Source organism: Lactuca saligna, chromosome 7 (genome assembly GCF_052625555.1).
Source record: "Lactuca saligna cultivar CGN05327 chromosome 7, ASM5262555v1, whole genome shotgun sequence".
Lineage (NCBI taxonomy): Eukaryota > Viridiplantae > Streptophyta > Magnoliopsida > Asterales > Asteraceae > Lactuca > Lactuca saligna.
In genome coordinates, this window is record NC_136423.1 from 81,653,573 (window position 1) to 81,668,875 (window position 15,303).

General features: G+C 38.2%; 1 pseudogene; it reads right to left on the bottom strand.

The window, feature by feature from the left end:
- Positions 1 to 9,096: 9,096 nt before the first annotated feature.
- The window catches only part of LOC145007088 (uncharacterized), a 57,806-nt pseudogene continuing 51,599 nt past the window's right edge, over positions 9,097 to 15,303 (bottom strand).

Below are 15,303 nucleotides of genomic sequence, written 5' to 3' on the forward strand. Positions count from 1 at the left end.
TTATAAGCCCGGTTCTGATGATTCTTATATCCATGAAAAGGTTACGGGATTCTCTAAAATTCTATCAACTCATACTTGCTTTAAGATTTCCCGAACAAAAATATAATTTCCATAAAGGCCCGAGTTGACACTTTACCAAAATACCCCTTGGCTCCAAAACACAAACCGAACACTCGGATCATCTAAGCTACGTCACCCACACCCAAATGGTAAATGATTTGGGACAGGGCGTTAAAATACATGCATTGTACATGCATGTCTATAAAGAATCTATTTTTAGGATGTTTTTGGAGTAAGAAGGCCCTTTGGAAAGTTGGAATGGATGGATTTAAGGATTGAGGGTTGAATGCATTAAGTGTCCCAATCTGTAGTAGTCAAGACGTGATCATATGGTGGTCATAATGTGATAATGAGATTTATCTCGGTTATTTTGGACTGGCTTAGTCACCATATGAGGGCATGGTCATCACGATGTGGCGATGGTTTTGGGTCGCAGTTGAGTTGTTGAATCCGAAGTTTTGGATCGGCGCTAAACTTGTTGGCCATGACGTGACCATTGGATGGTCACGACGTGAGAATCAATTTTTGGTATTGTGGTTGTCGGCTTTGACTTTGAATGTTTACTTTGACCATGGTTGACTTTTGGTCAACTTATGGGTTCTATCACACCCCAAACCGAGACGGCAGAAACGTTCAGCGATGGAGGATGTCACGTACAATTTCATCACAAATGAATAATAGTAATCAAAGAAACAACAACCATTATATTGATAATATAGTGTTTACATTATATTCGAAACATAGCTTGAATGACTTCAAATGTATATAGTAAAAACTAAGACTAGAAGCTATTATGCTCCGACTTCTTGAAAACCTGTGCATGTACCTGTGTACTGGTTTCCTGAGAGTACAAGTAATTTTGAAAGTGTATCAACATTTAAGTTGGTGAGTTCATAAGCATTTTTTTTATAAAAGAAGTTCCTTGTTCATTGAAAATGTTCGTATGTTCCTCTAGAAAATCCTATATTTTCTTTATAAGTAATGATAAGTAATGTGATCATACCAGTTCCTTCTACGATCACATAGTGAAAACAAGTTACGTATAATCCATATCGGATGGACAGTTGAATGTGTTGATCTGCCCTAAGCCCACAACCAAACAAGGAACAGGAAGTAAGGCAGAATTCACACATTCCACTGTCTATCGAACCCTTATTATATATGAACCTAACGTATTCATTAGGTAATCACAGAGTTAACAATAATGGTCCTTTTAGAAGTGTAACTTGTACTGTACTAGATAAGTAGTACGTTGTAGTTGTATTTGTATGCAACCCTTATGTATGTATGCTCTTGGAATAAATGCTCCTCCATAAATGTATGTTTCTATGTTATAAAATAGTGTACTCGTAGGAAGACCCGTATCTTCCTTCTATAATCCCCCAGTGTGTACAAGTTATATAAAATCAAGATCGAATGAACCATCAAATGTAATGGGTCTGCCCTAAGCCCACAACCAAACAGGGAACAGGATCTAAGGCGGACCCACCCATTTCCAAGTCGATCATGTCTAAATTTTATATAACTCTGACGTATACACGTAGTAATTATAGATGAAATCTAACAATCCTAGATGAAATGTAGTCTTAACTACCCTAAGACTGATATGTGTGAATGTTTGTTCTTGAAAATAGTATATTATAGTATTACATTCAAGAAAATTCAATATTTTCCTTATAAAATGAGTTGTAATCTTAAGACTCAAGACCGAAATGTACAAGTCTTTTCCATACTTATAATAATATATGCAATTTTAAATAAATAAAACCCTTTTGAATATAAGAATCCCCGTAAAGTATATGTGTCGTTGTTTCCCTATGTGAGTTATTATAACCATGCAATTGACATAATAGTCCTTTTACGACGTACTTCGGGCTTTGGAATGTTTTGACATTTGTCACCCTAGACCTGTCGGTCTAGCTATTGCAAGCAGCTTAGGTGCGGGATTATCAGTCCCAATATGGATCTATACACAAGTATCTTGCTCTCCCTACAAGAGACTATTGTTATAATACAGGACTTTAACCAGTACTCTAAAGAGTACAATGAAGTAATGTCTCACAAATTTGATTCAACGAGTTTATGTGTAGTGTGAACAAAAAACCCTTTTTGTAGTATGAATGAAACCTTCCTTAGTATGTTCGTAGTGTTAACGTACCATACACTATACCTATTATAGTTTATCATATGTGTTTATAATGATGAAAGACCCTTATGTGAATGACTATTTCTGTTTCATGGAAGTAAATTAACTTGAAATTCAATCAACACATAGCTATTTATTGCTATACACTTTACTCAACATGTTACAAAGTGTTAATGAATTTGTAAACCAATTTTCTAGTTTTAAACTTTTACATTCCTGTTTTTATAAATTTTATAGAAAAATCATCAAGAGTCATAATCTAAATCCATAAACTCTACTTTGTTCATAATTTTTATTATACTTTTTAGTGGTCTCTAACCAGTGTGAAAATGTCCATCTTCACAGACTGGTTCGAAATCATTTCTGAAATGATAGGCCGTTTTGTAAAAATCGCCATAAATTGTATAAAAATTGTAGAAATGCGTTCAAGTAATCATTAGAAAGGTATAAACCTGAACTACTCATATATTGAACAGTTTTGGAAAATGTTAAGTTTAAGATGGTCAAAACCATTCGTGAATAGCCATAACTTTTCTGTTGAAAGTTGATGTTTTGGTGTTGTAACTTGTATTCTCCCCCTTAAAACTTGAAGAAAACATGAAAATGTATGGGTATAACTCACCTTTTATAATTTCTTATGGAGGAAGGTTGGAGATAAGGAGTTTCAAGTCAAGAACACTTGAAGGATGTTTGAAGATTTGAAGATCCTAAGAACAAATATGTAGATATTTATGTAAATGATCCATGATTTGTATGAAGATGTGAAGACTGTGTAGAATGTAACACCCGGTTTAGAAGATGCTCGGTAGCGACTTCAGATGCCAAGGGTATAAGCATAATATGTCGGTTCGGCCTTTATGGATTAAGATGTTAAAGAGCACTTAGATCTGTAATTGTAGCTGTTGGAATGGAGTATTAAGAACCTAATGGAAAAGTAGCATAAAAGTGGAGTACATTGGGCATACATGCAGGTGTGCACAACGTACACCACCTTCGACCAATATGCTTAGCGTAAAAAAGAGTACGCCCCGTGTACTCATCAGTTATGGGCTTGAAGTGTTTTGGGCCTCGGGATAGGCCAGGCAGTGGACTTTGGGCCTTAGTGGACCATCAGAAGTCAGATGTTTTAGGCTAGGAATATGTTTGGACTTAAGGTAAGGCCCATTAGAGGTATTGGGACCAATTTAGGAAATTGGGCCATTAGTGGGCTTGGAAAGCCTACCAAGTGTTGGGATTTTGTTTTAGGATTGGGCCTAAGTTTGGATCATACTGGGCCAGGGGTAGAATGGTCATTTTACCCCCATGCATGGATTAAGGATTATGGTATTGGGGCCAACTTGCTAACTGGGTATATTGATCGGTATTGATAGCTTAGGAAGGAGATAGAGGAGCAGTTAAGGATTTCTTTCAGGAAGCTTCTACATTCGAGGTGACTTTTCTCACCATACCAATAGGTCTAAGGCTCTAAGGCTGACCCATTTTGTGATAGTTGGTATACTTGTTATGTAGGGGTGTGTGGTATATTTATATATTGATACGTGGTAGAGATAGCCTTTACAACTAACGGTAGAGGTAGCCTTGGTGGCTAATGGTAGAGATAGCCTTTACGACTAATAGTAGAGATAGCCTTTACGGCTAATGGTAGAGCTAGCCTTTACGGCTAACGGTAGAGATAGCCTTTATGGCTAAGGGTAGAGATAGCCTTTGTGGCTAATGGTAGAGATAACTTTATAGCTAATTGATATGTGATATGTGGTAGAGGTAGCTTTTATTGCTAATTGATATGTGATATGTGGTAAAGGTAACATTTATAGCTAATTGATCTATATTATGTGGTAGAGGTAGGTTTTGTAGCTAATTGATATGTGTTATATGGTAGAGGTAGCTTTTATAGCTAATATGATATGTGGATTGTGTGGGGTATGCTCTTGAGAACTCACTAAGCATTTGACTTATGTTTTGTTTAAGGTACTTCAGATCCCAATGGCAAGGGCAAGGTGTGATGGCACGTTGTGCACTTTCTCTTAGGCGCTTTCACAGGACACTCTGTTGTTGGAACAAAAGTTGTATTTGACTTATGTTTTATAACTGGATTTCTTAATGTATGGAAATATGTTTGATGATTCAAAAATGAAAATTTATTATGAAAAATTGGGTCGTTACAAGTTGGTATTAGATCCTTGGTTTAAGGGATTCGGGCACACTCTCAGGTGTGTCAGGAGTTAAACTAAGGAAGTGGTAAAATTGTTTTCAAAAAATAAAAGGAAAAGGATTTTTAAAGAAAGAAAAAGATGAGAGTGCAACACGCGTGATCAGCCGATCCAAGTAAGTAGTTCCCCAATATGTTAGCCATGTTATACTGATATTTGAGCTTTGATCATCGTATGGAAATTGCTATTTGTATGCTTTTAAAATTGTATACGGTTAGGAGCCTATAGCCTCAGAATGATTGCTTTAGCCTTATTTCCTGTTCCTCGTATGGTTTTGGTCCTGGGGTAGAATCTTTTATTCGAAAGTCTATATGATCCTTTTCTGTGTATAATTTGCATGCATAAAGGCAACCTGTTATGATTGGTGTGATTGATGTGAGTAGAGAAAATATTAGGACGACCTGGGATTTGATGTATACGGTAGTTTGTGGGATATGGTTTAGTTTTGGTAAGAATTGGAGTTATCAGGTAGAGCATTGGGTAAAGGTACAGGTAGGTGTGGAAGGTAGTAATTGGGCCCATACTACCGAAAGCACAGGACCTGTACCTAAACCAATGTTAGATCTGACGACTTCAAGGAGGACCGGTGTGGGAAGATCCCTTATATGTAAATCCTAATCATTGTAATTTATGACATTTCAATTCAGTATGGTGGTGACACGATTTGGAGCAGACCACCGAGACTGTGGCGGAGATCACCGCCAAGTTTCGTGGGCAAACTTTATTGATTCCTCAGTATGCTACTGACGAGGATATGCATAGGACGAGGTATCATTCCATGCTGAGGGATGATATCTGGGATTTTGTGAGCATTAGAGGGTGCAAAACCCTGAATGAGATGGTAGAGAAGGCCCAGGAACGGGAAATGGAGCTGGAATTCCGCACCAAGCGGAAGTCGGAGCAAGCGCAGGCAGCAGTGGGTCAGGTTAAGAAGCCTAAGACCTCAGACACTTCTAGCATGGGTCAGCAGGGTCAGGGTCGGTGTGCCAAGTGTAGTAGGGTGCACAATGGAGCTTGTCGTATCATAGGCTCGGGATGCTACGCATGTGGCTAGCAGGGCCACTTGAGCAGGGACTGCCCCACGAAGGGCTTGATTTGTTTTCACTGAAACTAAACCGGCCATAAGCGGGTCAACTGTTCGAGGTTGCAGGGAGGGGAATGAGCGGTGGCGGCGCCTGCACCTACCACGATGAGGATTACTAATGGCCACACTACCAAGGCAGATGCTCCAACGGTGAAGAGCCGCACATTCTAGTTGACCACGGAAAAGGCTCGGGCAGCACCAGACGTTGTGGCTGGTACGCATTTATTATTCTTTGCTCTTTATTATTCGTATGATTTATGTGTACATTATGTTTGTGTGAGGATCTTTTTGGTAAATGCTATGTCGGTGCATGTCTTGTTTGATTCGGGTGCTACCCGATCGTTCGTGTCACTTGCACTTCGCAAGAAGTTTCAGGATGCATCGGTAACTCTGGACTCTTGCTCGAGGTAGAGATTGCAGATGACTGCACGGTGAGTGTCGCAAGTGTGATATTAGTTTGAGCAGCTAGAGTCATTGGCATTGTTGGGATTCAAGAAGTGCTAGCTGGTTGTCAGGAATCATGTTATTTTTGAAGGGTCATTCATGGTGATCTAGCCTTGTAGGCACCAGCCGTCAACAGGTAAAAAATTGGGATGAGGGAGGGTTTGGGGAATCCTCTAATTCTCGTGTTTCGAGTGGACTTATTTGAATCTAGGTGGGGGAGAATCATTCAGATCTTCAGGACCGAAGCAAGTGTGAAACTAGGATGTGTTTCACATCCCCATTCGGAAAGGGAAGGCGGCTTTAGGGGATGACCGAATATTGAATATTGCGGGATGGAAGTCCGAGAAACTCCCCAACATATGGATCGTGTTTTTTTGACGTCATATAGCAGTTTTTGGGGGAGGGAACCAGGTATAGTTTCGGTAAGTATTTGAGTATAGTTAGGAGGATCGACCGCATGTTTGCTCGTTGTTGAGATGTATTCAGATCGATAGATGAGTGATAGGGCTATGGTCAGTGATCATGATAGTGTGGAAAGTGTTGTAAGACTACGGGGGAGCTGTAACATTCACTAGTAGTCGGATAGTGTGTAAAGTGTTGTAAGACCATGGGGGAGTCGTAGCATTCACTAGCAGTCAGATAGTGTGGAAAGTGTTGTAGGACAACGGGGGAGCCGTAGCATTCACTAGCAGTCAGATAGTATGGAAAGTGTTGTGAGACTACAGGGGAGCCGTAACATTCACTAGCAGACGAATAGGGTGGAAAGTGTTGTAAGACTACAAGGGAGCCATAATATTCACTATCGGTCAGATAGTGTGGGAGGTGTCGTAAGACTGCGGGGGTGTCGTAGCGTTCACACATTCTTTCAGGTGATTTGGATTAGGGTAGGCTAGTTCGCAAGGTTGTAGGGGGAGCCAAAACTTAGTTAGGATCAGGACCAGAGGTGATTGACCGCTTAGTTATCCGGGGGCGGGCCTAGATGGTTATGGGAATTTAGGATGGAACCGGTAGAGACTGCTGCGCCAAGGGTTGGATCATGAGATACAAGATCATGTGGATGAGTAGTGTATGACTCGGTAGGGCTACGACTAGGTAGCCCTAATATTGGACCTCATAAGAACCTGGTGCTTGGACCGGGTGCGTGACTGATAGTTTCAAGAGAATCAGCTAAGGGTAGATATTAATCGGTCGAGTGAAGGATGACGGGAAGTCGTGGTGCATTATGAAAATGTCGATTCAAGGATCTCTAGATAAAGCAGAGTGAAAATTCCGATTTGGATAGGAACCTGAATCGAAATTCGTGTAGGATTTTGTTTCAGTAAGATGGGATGTGGGGCATCTATATGCCAAGGGCATCGAGGGCAGATTTCCAGGGTGATGAACGGGTTGGTTTGATGGTATTTTAAGCCACTGTGATGTGTCTTGGGTGGCTCTATCCGTAATAGAGAAACGACATGTTGGAATCAGGAAACGGCTGGTTGAAGGAGGTTGAGTATGATGTAAGACTGCATTTGTTCTAGTAGTGTTCACTGTTGTGTCAGATTCAGTGGAGGCAAGTCGTCACCCTATCATGATCAGAAGGATCAAAGGATTGGAGGAGTCGTGAGTAGCGGTATAGATAGGGCAATTATTTCCAGACGAGGTGTCCTTCGGGGGTTCCGGCCGTTCTTCAGGAGAGCAGCTGTGTGGCAGCCGGATGAGTTGAAGTGGTTTCAGCAATTAGGGGTCCGCGGGTGAAATTTCCTGTCATTCGGGGCATTATACTAAGTTGTTTATAGTTGAATTAAATAATATCAGGAGCTGAATAGCCAGATGGGAGATAAGTGTCATGATCTCGGCAACGATTCGATGTGGGCGGTCTGTTAGGGAGACATGCCATCTCGAGACTTCAAGTTTCCGATTGAGTAAGCGGAATTATGTTGCAAGGAATTCGTTTCACCTTCGAGTCTTAGAACACTACAGGGTTGGTCTTAGTTTCCTTGGAAAGGTTGTGGTATTCTCGGGCTTGTGGCCGTGTTGCTCAGGTAGTTTGGTATGATGGGGATACAGATGCATGATTTTGAGGATGAAATCTAATTTAAGTCAGGGAGAGTTGTAACACCTAGTTTAAAAGATGCTCGGTAGCGACTTCGGAGGCCAAGGGTATAAGCAGAATCTGTCACTTCGGCCTTTAAGATGTCGAAGACGACTTGGATCTGTAATTGTAGCTACTAGAATGGAGTATTAAGCACTTAATGGAAAAGTAGCTTAACAGAGGAGTAAGTTGGGTGTACATGCAGGTACGTGCAGCATACACCACCTTCAGCTAGTACGCTTAGCGTACAAGGGAGTACGCCCCGCCTACTCATCAGTTATGGGCTTGAAGTGTTTTGGACCTCGGGTTGGTCCAGGTATTGTATTTTGGGCCTTTGGGCCTTAGTGGACCATCAAAAGTCAGATGTTTTGGGCCAGGAATATGTTTGGGCTTAAGGTAAGGCCCATTAGAGGGATTGGGCCCAATTTAGCAAATTGAGCCATTAGTAGGCCACTAGTAGGCTTGGAAAGCCTACCTAGTGTTGGGCTTTTGTTTTGGGATTAGGCCTATGTTTGGGTATATTGATTGGTATTGATAGCTCAGGAAAGAGACAGATGATGAGATCTCACCAAAAATTGAGGTTTGAACACATTTCGCCCGATTGTTCTTTTGGTTGTAGAATTGTAAAACAAAGGTGGAAACCGCGACCCGTTGTCTATAAAGAGACAAGAACCTTGGTATAAAACGACACAATCAACCCACCAAATTGATTGATAAGTTTGAACGCCACAAGCTATGAAAACCTAATAAGTTCTAAAGTTCTCAAAGAACGAAAAAAGTTAAAAACTCACAAATTGTATTCAAAACTTGATTGATTTCAAATGGATACATAGACCCCTTTTTATACCATGGGAAGAGTACCTAAAGAGCCATGAATTAAATAAGTGTCTTTAATTTAAGGCATTTAACCCCCAAGTTTAAAACTATGAACCTAGACATGGTTTATCACAAAGTTCATGTAACCTAAGACCCTTTTATCTTTCCAACACTTATTTAGGAGACATAAAAACGAAAATTACATATTAAAATATAGAAAAAACGAAATGGGATTGATAAAGCTCTTATTGGATCTTGTGAATCACTCTTGGACTTGAATTATTGTAATCCAAGTTTGATTAGGTCCAATGGGTCTCCATGCACTTTCTTGAGTACAAAATTCTCTAATCAACCCATTCAATGCCTCCTTGAATGCTTTAGCTCGTGCCCTTGTAACCGGTCCATCTGGCATTTAAATTGGATACCTTTTTGACAGCTGTGGGTTTGCATCATTCCCCTCCTCTTGAAAAGGATTTGTCCTCAAATCAGAACCTACATCAAAAGGAGCTAGATTAGTGACATTGAAAGTTGCACTAACATTATACTCACCCGACAGGTCCAATTTGTATGCATTGTCATTAATGTGCTCTAAAACTTGGAAAGGACCGTCCCCTCTTGGAAGCAATTTTGAACGTCGTTGGGCTGGAAATCGTTCTTTTCGTATATGTAACCAAACCCAATCACCAGGTTCAAAAGTCATCTTGCGTCGCCATTTATTCGCTTGTTTTGAATTTTGCTCTGTCCTTCTTTCTATATTTAGTCTTGCTTTCTCATGTAACTGTTTCACAAATTCAGCCTTTTGTTTCCATCTAAGTTAACCTGCTCATAGGATTAAAACCGTATATAATTTCAAATGGTGACATTTTTGTAGCAGAATGAGTGGCACGATTGTATGCAAACTCAACATGTGGCAAACAGTCCTCCCATGTTTTGATGTTCTTCTTTATTAAAGCCCTCAACAAAGTGGACAATGTCCTATTCACCACTTCTGTTTGACCATCAGTTTGTGGGTGACAAGTTGTTAAAAACAAGAGTTTTGCCCCTAATTTTGCCCACAAAGTTTTCCAAAAATAACTTAAAAACTTAGAATCCCGATCTTAGACAATGGTTTTTGGCATTCCGTGCAACCTGACAATTTCTCTAAAAAAACAAATCAGCAATGTGAGATGCATCATTAGTTTTATTCCACACAATAAAGTGAGCCATTTTAGAAAACCTATCAACAATCACAAAAATAGAGTCCTTTCCACTTTTGGATCTTGGTAGAACCAACATGAAGTCCATTGAAATATCTGTTGGATTAGTGTCTAAGTCCATAACTGTTTTGGTATGTACTTGACCCGATTATGAGCATGGTCCTTTTGGGTTGCCTTCACCATAGCAATATGTAGGATGATTTAAGGAGAGAAAGGTTTAAATATGATTTATTAATATATTATGAGAATAATATATTAAAGGAGAAATCATATTGTTTAATTAATATTGGTCAAGAATTAATTAAGAATTAATTTTGTGGTTAAAAGAGATTAATTAAACTTAGGGGACTGAAGTTGTAATAATAAGATAATTATAATTGGGCTATGGATCACCTAATAATATATAGGTTGAACGAATTCTATGGGAAGCCCATTAGAAATCATCCAAGGGATATCTTTAAGGAGTCCATGGGCTGCTTAGGGCCTAAGCAGTCAGATTAGGGTTTCCTAGTTGTGAACCCTAATAGCCTACATGTATAAAAGGGACCCTTAAGCCCCAAAAACGTGAACAACACTTCCATTAGGGTTTCCAGCCGTTTTTGGTGCCTCTTTTTCTTCTCCTCTTCATCCAAGTTGCATATGGTGTTTGTGACTCCATTAGAGGTACTACACTTGTGGTACTTGCTTTCAAGAGCTAAGGAAATTCAAGGAACTAGTTGTTATTGCTATATAACAACAAAAGGTATGTATTCTAGCTTTATATATGAATTTCGAAAATTATAGTAGCATGCCAGGTTTCTTTTAGTGTTCATAAAGTTGTATAACTAATAGTGAAAACATAGATCCAATACTAGGGTTGCATGCACACATAGGATTGTTTGTATAAGACCCATCAGTGGTATCAGAGACATTGGTTTTTGTTTTCAATTAGCTTTTATTCAAATTTGTGAACTTGACATATTAGGGTTTATGGCTAATAAACCCTAAAGGCTAGGTAATTTTCGCAATTAGGGTTGCAAAACCCTTGATGGCGATTTTTGCTAGGGTTTCCCAAATCCTTTCCTTAGCCTCCAAGATTTTGAAATCTAGGGTTATCCAACCCTTGGATTTCGAAATTACCTCCTTCCCCAAGGTTAGATCCTAAATTTTAGGGATTTGGATAATCCCATATCTTGTAATTATCTTTTAATTGTTAAATATGGTAATTAAAGATCTTGAATTATCCCATCCCTTATTTTCGAGATTTAGAGAGGGATTCAAGGGATTAGGATATCTTAGATGTATAATTGGTAATTATCCCCATGATCTAGATAATCCCTTGTGATTTAATAATTTAAATTAATTGTTTAATTTATGGTAATTATTAAATCAAGAGTTTTAATATTTAAAATTTTAATTTAAATGTCTTAAATTCGAAAATTTTAAGTGAGATTAAAACCTAATTGTTTTGAAGAGTTTCAAAACTTGCCCTCAAGTTTTGGAATTTAAATTGTTGATTAAAAGTTAATTTTGAAAGTCTAAATTCCAAAACCCTGATTTTGAAAAGTTCAAATTAAACCCTTATGGTTTTATTAAATTAATTAAGTGTATAATTAAAAGAGATTTAATAAATCCATAATGATTTTGGTTAGTTAAAAGTATAATTTAAACCACCTAGTATTTTAAAAGTGTAAAATACACCCTTATACTATATATAACATTAAAAGTTTAATATTATATATGTATAACTAAAAATTCAGTCTTACCATTAGTAGGCCTCATTCACGAAGCTACTCTATAAGGGGTGTTTAAGGAAATTGCCTATAAAATGGCGATTGAATGGGTATCCACTCTTACCCACCGCACTCTTGACTAGTGGAGGGTCGTTAGCCGAACGGGTAGGATAGGACAGAAACCTTCCATTATAAGTATAATGAAGTGCAAAGTAACTAAATGCTTTTTCAAATTCCCAAATCATAGTTACTTTAGGCAAAATGTGAAGTTGTATGCTAACCCATGGAATTACACTTCGTACCCTTGTCAAATGTTAGTGGAGCGTGTGTGGTTAACCGGCACACTAATTTGGGGATGACATTGGTGGCAAAGGGTGGCTCGATGCTAATCATAGATCAATGGAGTGTGTGTGGCTGACCGGAACATTGATTAGGTGATAGTAGCATTGGGTGCACCACGTGATTCGTATGGTTATTTACACCTTGTTTGTGATCCTCGGCATCCCAGTCACGAATAGTAGGGCATAATCGAGATTAAACATGCCATTGAAGAGTTCAATGAGTCTCAAAAGATCTAGGAGTTTCAATTCATTTAAAACTTAAACTTCTTTTTCGTTTTTCATGGTGGAAATTGGTAAATCGTCATTTACCTACCTTCAAATATTCTGCAACTAGATTACGACATCCCTCTTCTAGGTTGTAGAGTATTGTGTTGGATCCTAGCTTGATGTTTCATTTGGGTGTTGCATCAAGAATTCTAATCAACTTAACTTGAATTTTCTCCCGTTTTGTAGATGTCTGAATCTTACAATGGTCTTCCCAAATCCTTTGGAACAAGCTTTCCAAATGAAGATGACGTTCCGAGATACGATCAAGGAAATGAGAGTCATGCTTCACTTCCTCCACCTCCTCCAATTATTCTCCCTGACCCACAAGTTCAAAGGCTTGAAAAGTTCAAGCTCACTCAAGCCCTTTTGGCAAGTAAACACGAAGATGGGAAACCTGTGTGTGCGCACGTCTTAGAGATGAAGTCATACATTGATAGGTTAAACATGTTGGGTGTCGAGATTTCAAGTGAGTTGGCTGTTGACTGGGTTCTTCAGTCACTTCCTGAATCATATAGTGAGTTCGTTAGAGAGTACTATATGATGGACCACGACGTGACCCTAATTGATCTCACCTATTTGCTTATAACTGCTGAATCAGCAATGATTTGGCGTGCTGGTCAAGCAAATTTGTCTAGTGAATCAAACTCCCAAACTTCAATGGACACTGGCAACATTGGAAGTCCAGAAAGAACTAAGTCTGTGATTGTCCGATGTGTTGTGCCAAAGGAGTCTATTTTCTTTTATTGCCAAGAGAAGGGGCATTGGAGACGAAGCTGCCCTAATTACCTGAGAGATCTAAGAGATGGGAGAGTCAAGACATATGGCTCTGCTTCAGGTAAAATCCATTAACTAACTCTTTTAAGTTCCTATTCTAGATTCTTAATACATGATGTGATAAGATTACATTTTGATGTTTTGTAGGATCGAAGAAAAGAAAGGAAGCTTGAGAAAAGAAGTGAGCTGAATCTGATCATGAAGAAATGGATTTCGATCGCATTACTTGAAGAATGGATTCTTGAGCTACAACTTGGAGTTAGAATAGATTGTTAACATAGTTTTTTCAGTTGAATTGCATTGTAAGGACATGTTTTTTCCGCAATAAAATAAATTTTGATTTTGTCTTATTTATTTATCCTTACAATGAAATATATGAAAAATTGATGTTCATGTACTTCTATTATTAGCAAAATGGATTTGATTCTTAATTATGGAAATGTCAAAAGTGTACCAAATAGGGAGACCTTCTCATCGCCCAAGTTTCAATTGGATAGAAACTTGGAATCATGCAATGTGTATTGTATGATGAATGGAAAACTTTCACATTTGGGAAACTTAGACTAATTCTTTGGCAAAGTGTCAGTTGAAGGACTAGGAGATCAAGTACACTAGGTTGTGCGTTGATCAAGTCCACCACAAGAGTGACAAAGATATTCGTCATGATTTACTAAAGTTTAGTAAATGTGATTATACTTATACGATTAAGTGTAATTCTGAGATTGATTGAAAGAGTTTCAATGAATAGTAGAACGAATAAAGAAGAATCAAGTAGGCAGAAAGATAAAAGTTTCTCTCTTCTAGAAAGAAGGGAGAGTACCTTTTATTGTGTTTTATGATAAGTCTTAAAGATTAAGAACCATGTCTCAATAGATCCTCTAAGTGAGTCTTAGTGCAATTGCATGTCTAAGAAGAGGAATCAAGTATTGTAGAAATGGTTAAACCAAGAAGTCAATCATACTTCGTTCCAATATCAAGTCTTAAAGTCAAGATTGTGACATTGAGTGAAAAGTTTTAAGTAGGTTTATAACACTCACAAATATGGAACTTGGAAAAGTTTTCTTATTCTTGCACATTTGAGATTAGTAAGTTGTGATGTCTTGGATAAGACAAAGACCAACTAGGACCAATTGTGTGAAGTGTTTTGCCTTGATAAATCCTTCACTAACTCTTGAATATTTGTTTATCAAGAAATGTTTCTTGAAAAGAGAATCTTATATGTCAAGAAGTCAGTGGGAGTCTTAATGGTATTGAAAAGTTTCAAGAACAAATCAAGAATAAACCTTATCGATCATCACTAGCACACGACTTGAGGTTTACAACCTATCGTGCTGACATTGTTTTGTTTCTGTGCCATTCCAATTGAGTTAATTGTGTATATGAGTTCTATGAGTTCTCATTTGAAACACACTAAAGCCTTAGTCGATGGAAAGTAAATTGATATGTAAGGACAAGTTACTAAACTACTTGGAAGACATGGTGGGCACTCGTGTTACCATAGGGCAAGATATCAAGATTAAGAAAGTTCAGTCCATATGAGTTTGGATTTGTCGCAAACCTTGGTTTTGGCAAATTCACATGGATAGGAACTCATACACCATAAAATCTAAGTGTCATAAGATTCCCTCCTTCATGAAAATGACTGTGAGGAAATGCTTTCACTAAGAGAGATTTTAAGAAGATAGCAATTGTGAAAATTGTATTCTCAAATTCGATTATGGTTACGACATCCCTTTCCATAGTTCGAATTGTGAGATTTGGCAATTAGTTTCAACATTTGGAACTTAGTAACATAACTTATGAATTGTTTAAACACACATATGAGCTATCTAAGGCAAAGGTGTATAAGGTTAAGAAGCTTAGATAAAGGCTTATCGAAGCATCTGGTATTAGAAATATGAATTTCAGAAATTCAATAGGCATTGTTTTCTGGAAGTTCATTTGTTTTCTGAATACATGTCAAAGCTAGTGGGAGCATAAATGTTATGCTCATATGATAATCATCATGATAGTGGGAGCATAAGTGTTATGCTTGTATGATTGTTATGGCGAGTATTGCAAGTTAGCAATATTAATTATAGAAAAACAAAGATTCCATTTGCAAAGTTGCATGGGTTGAAAAGTTGTTTTGCTATAATTAAGGGAGAGAATATTATACTCCGTTTCAAAATCTAAAGCT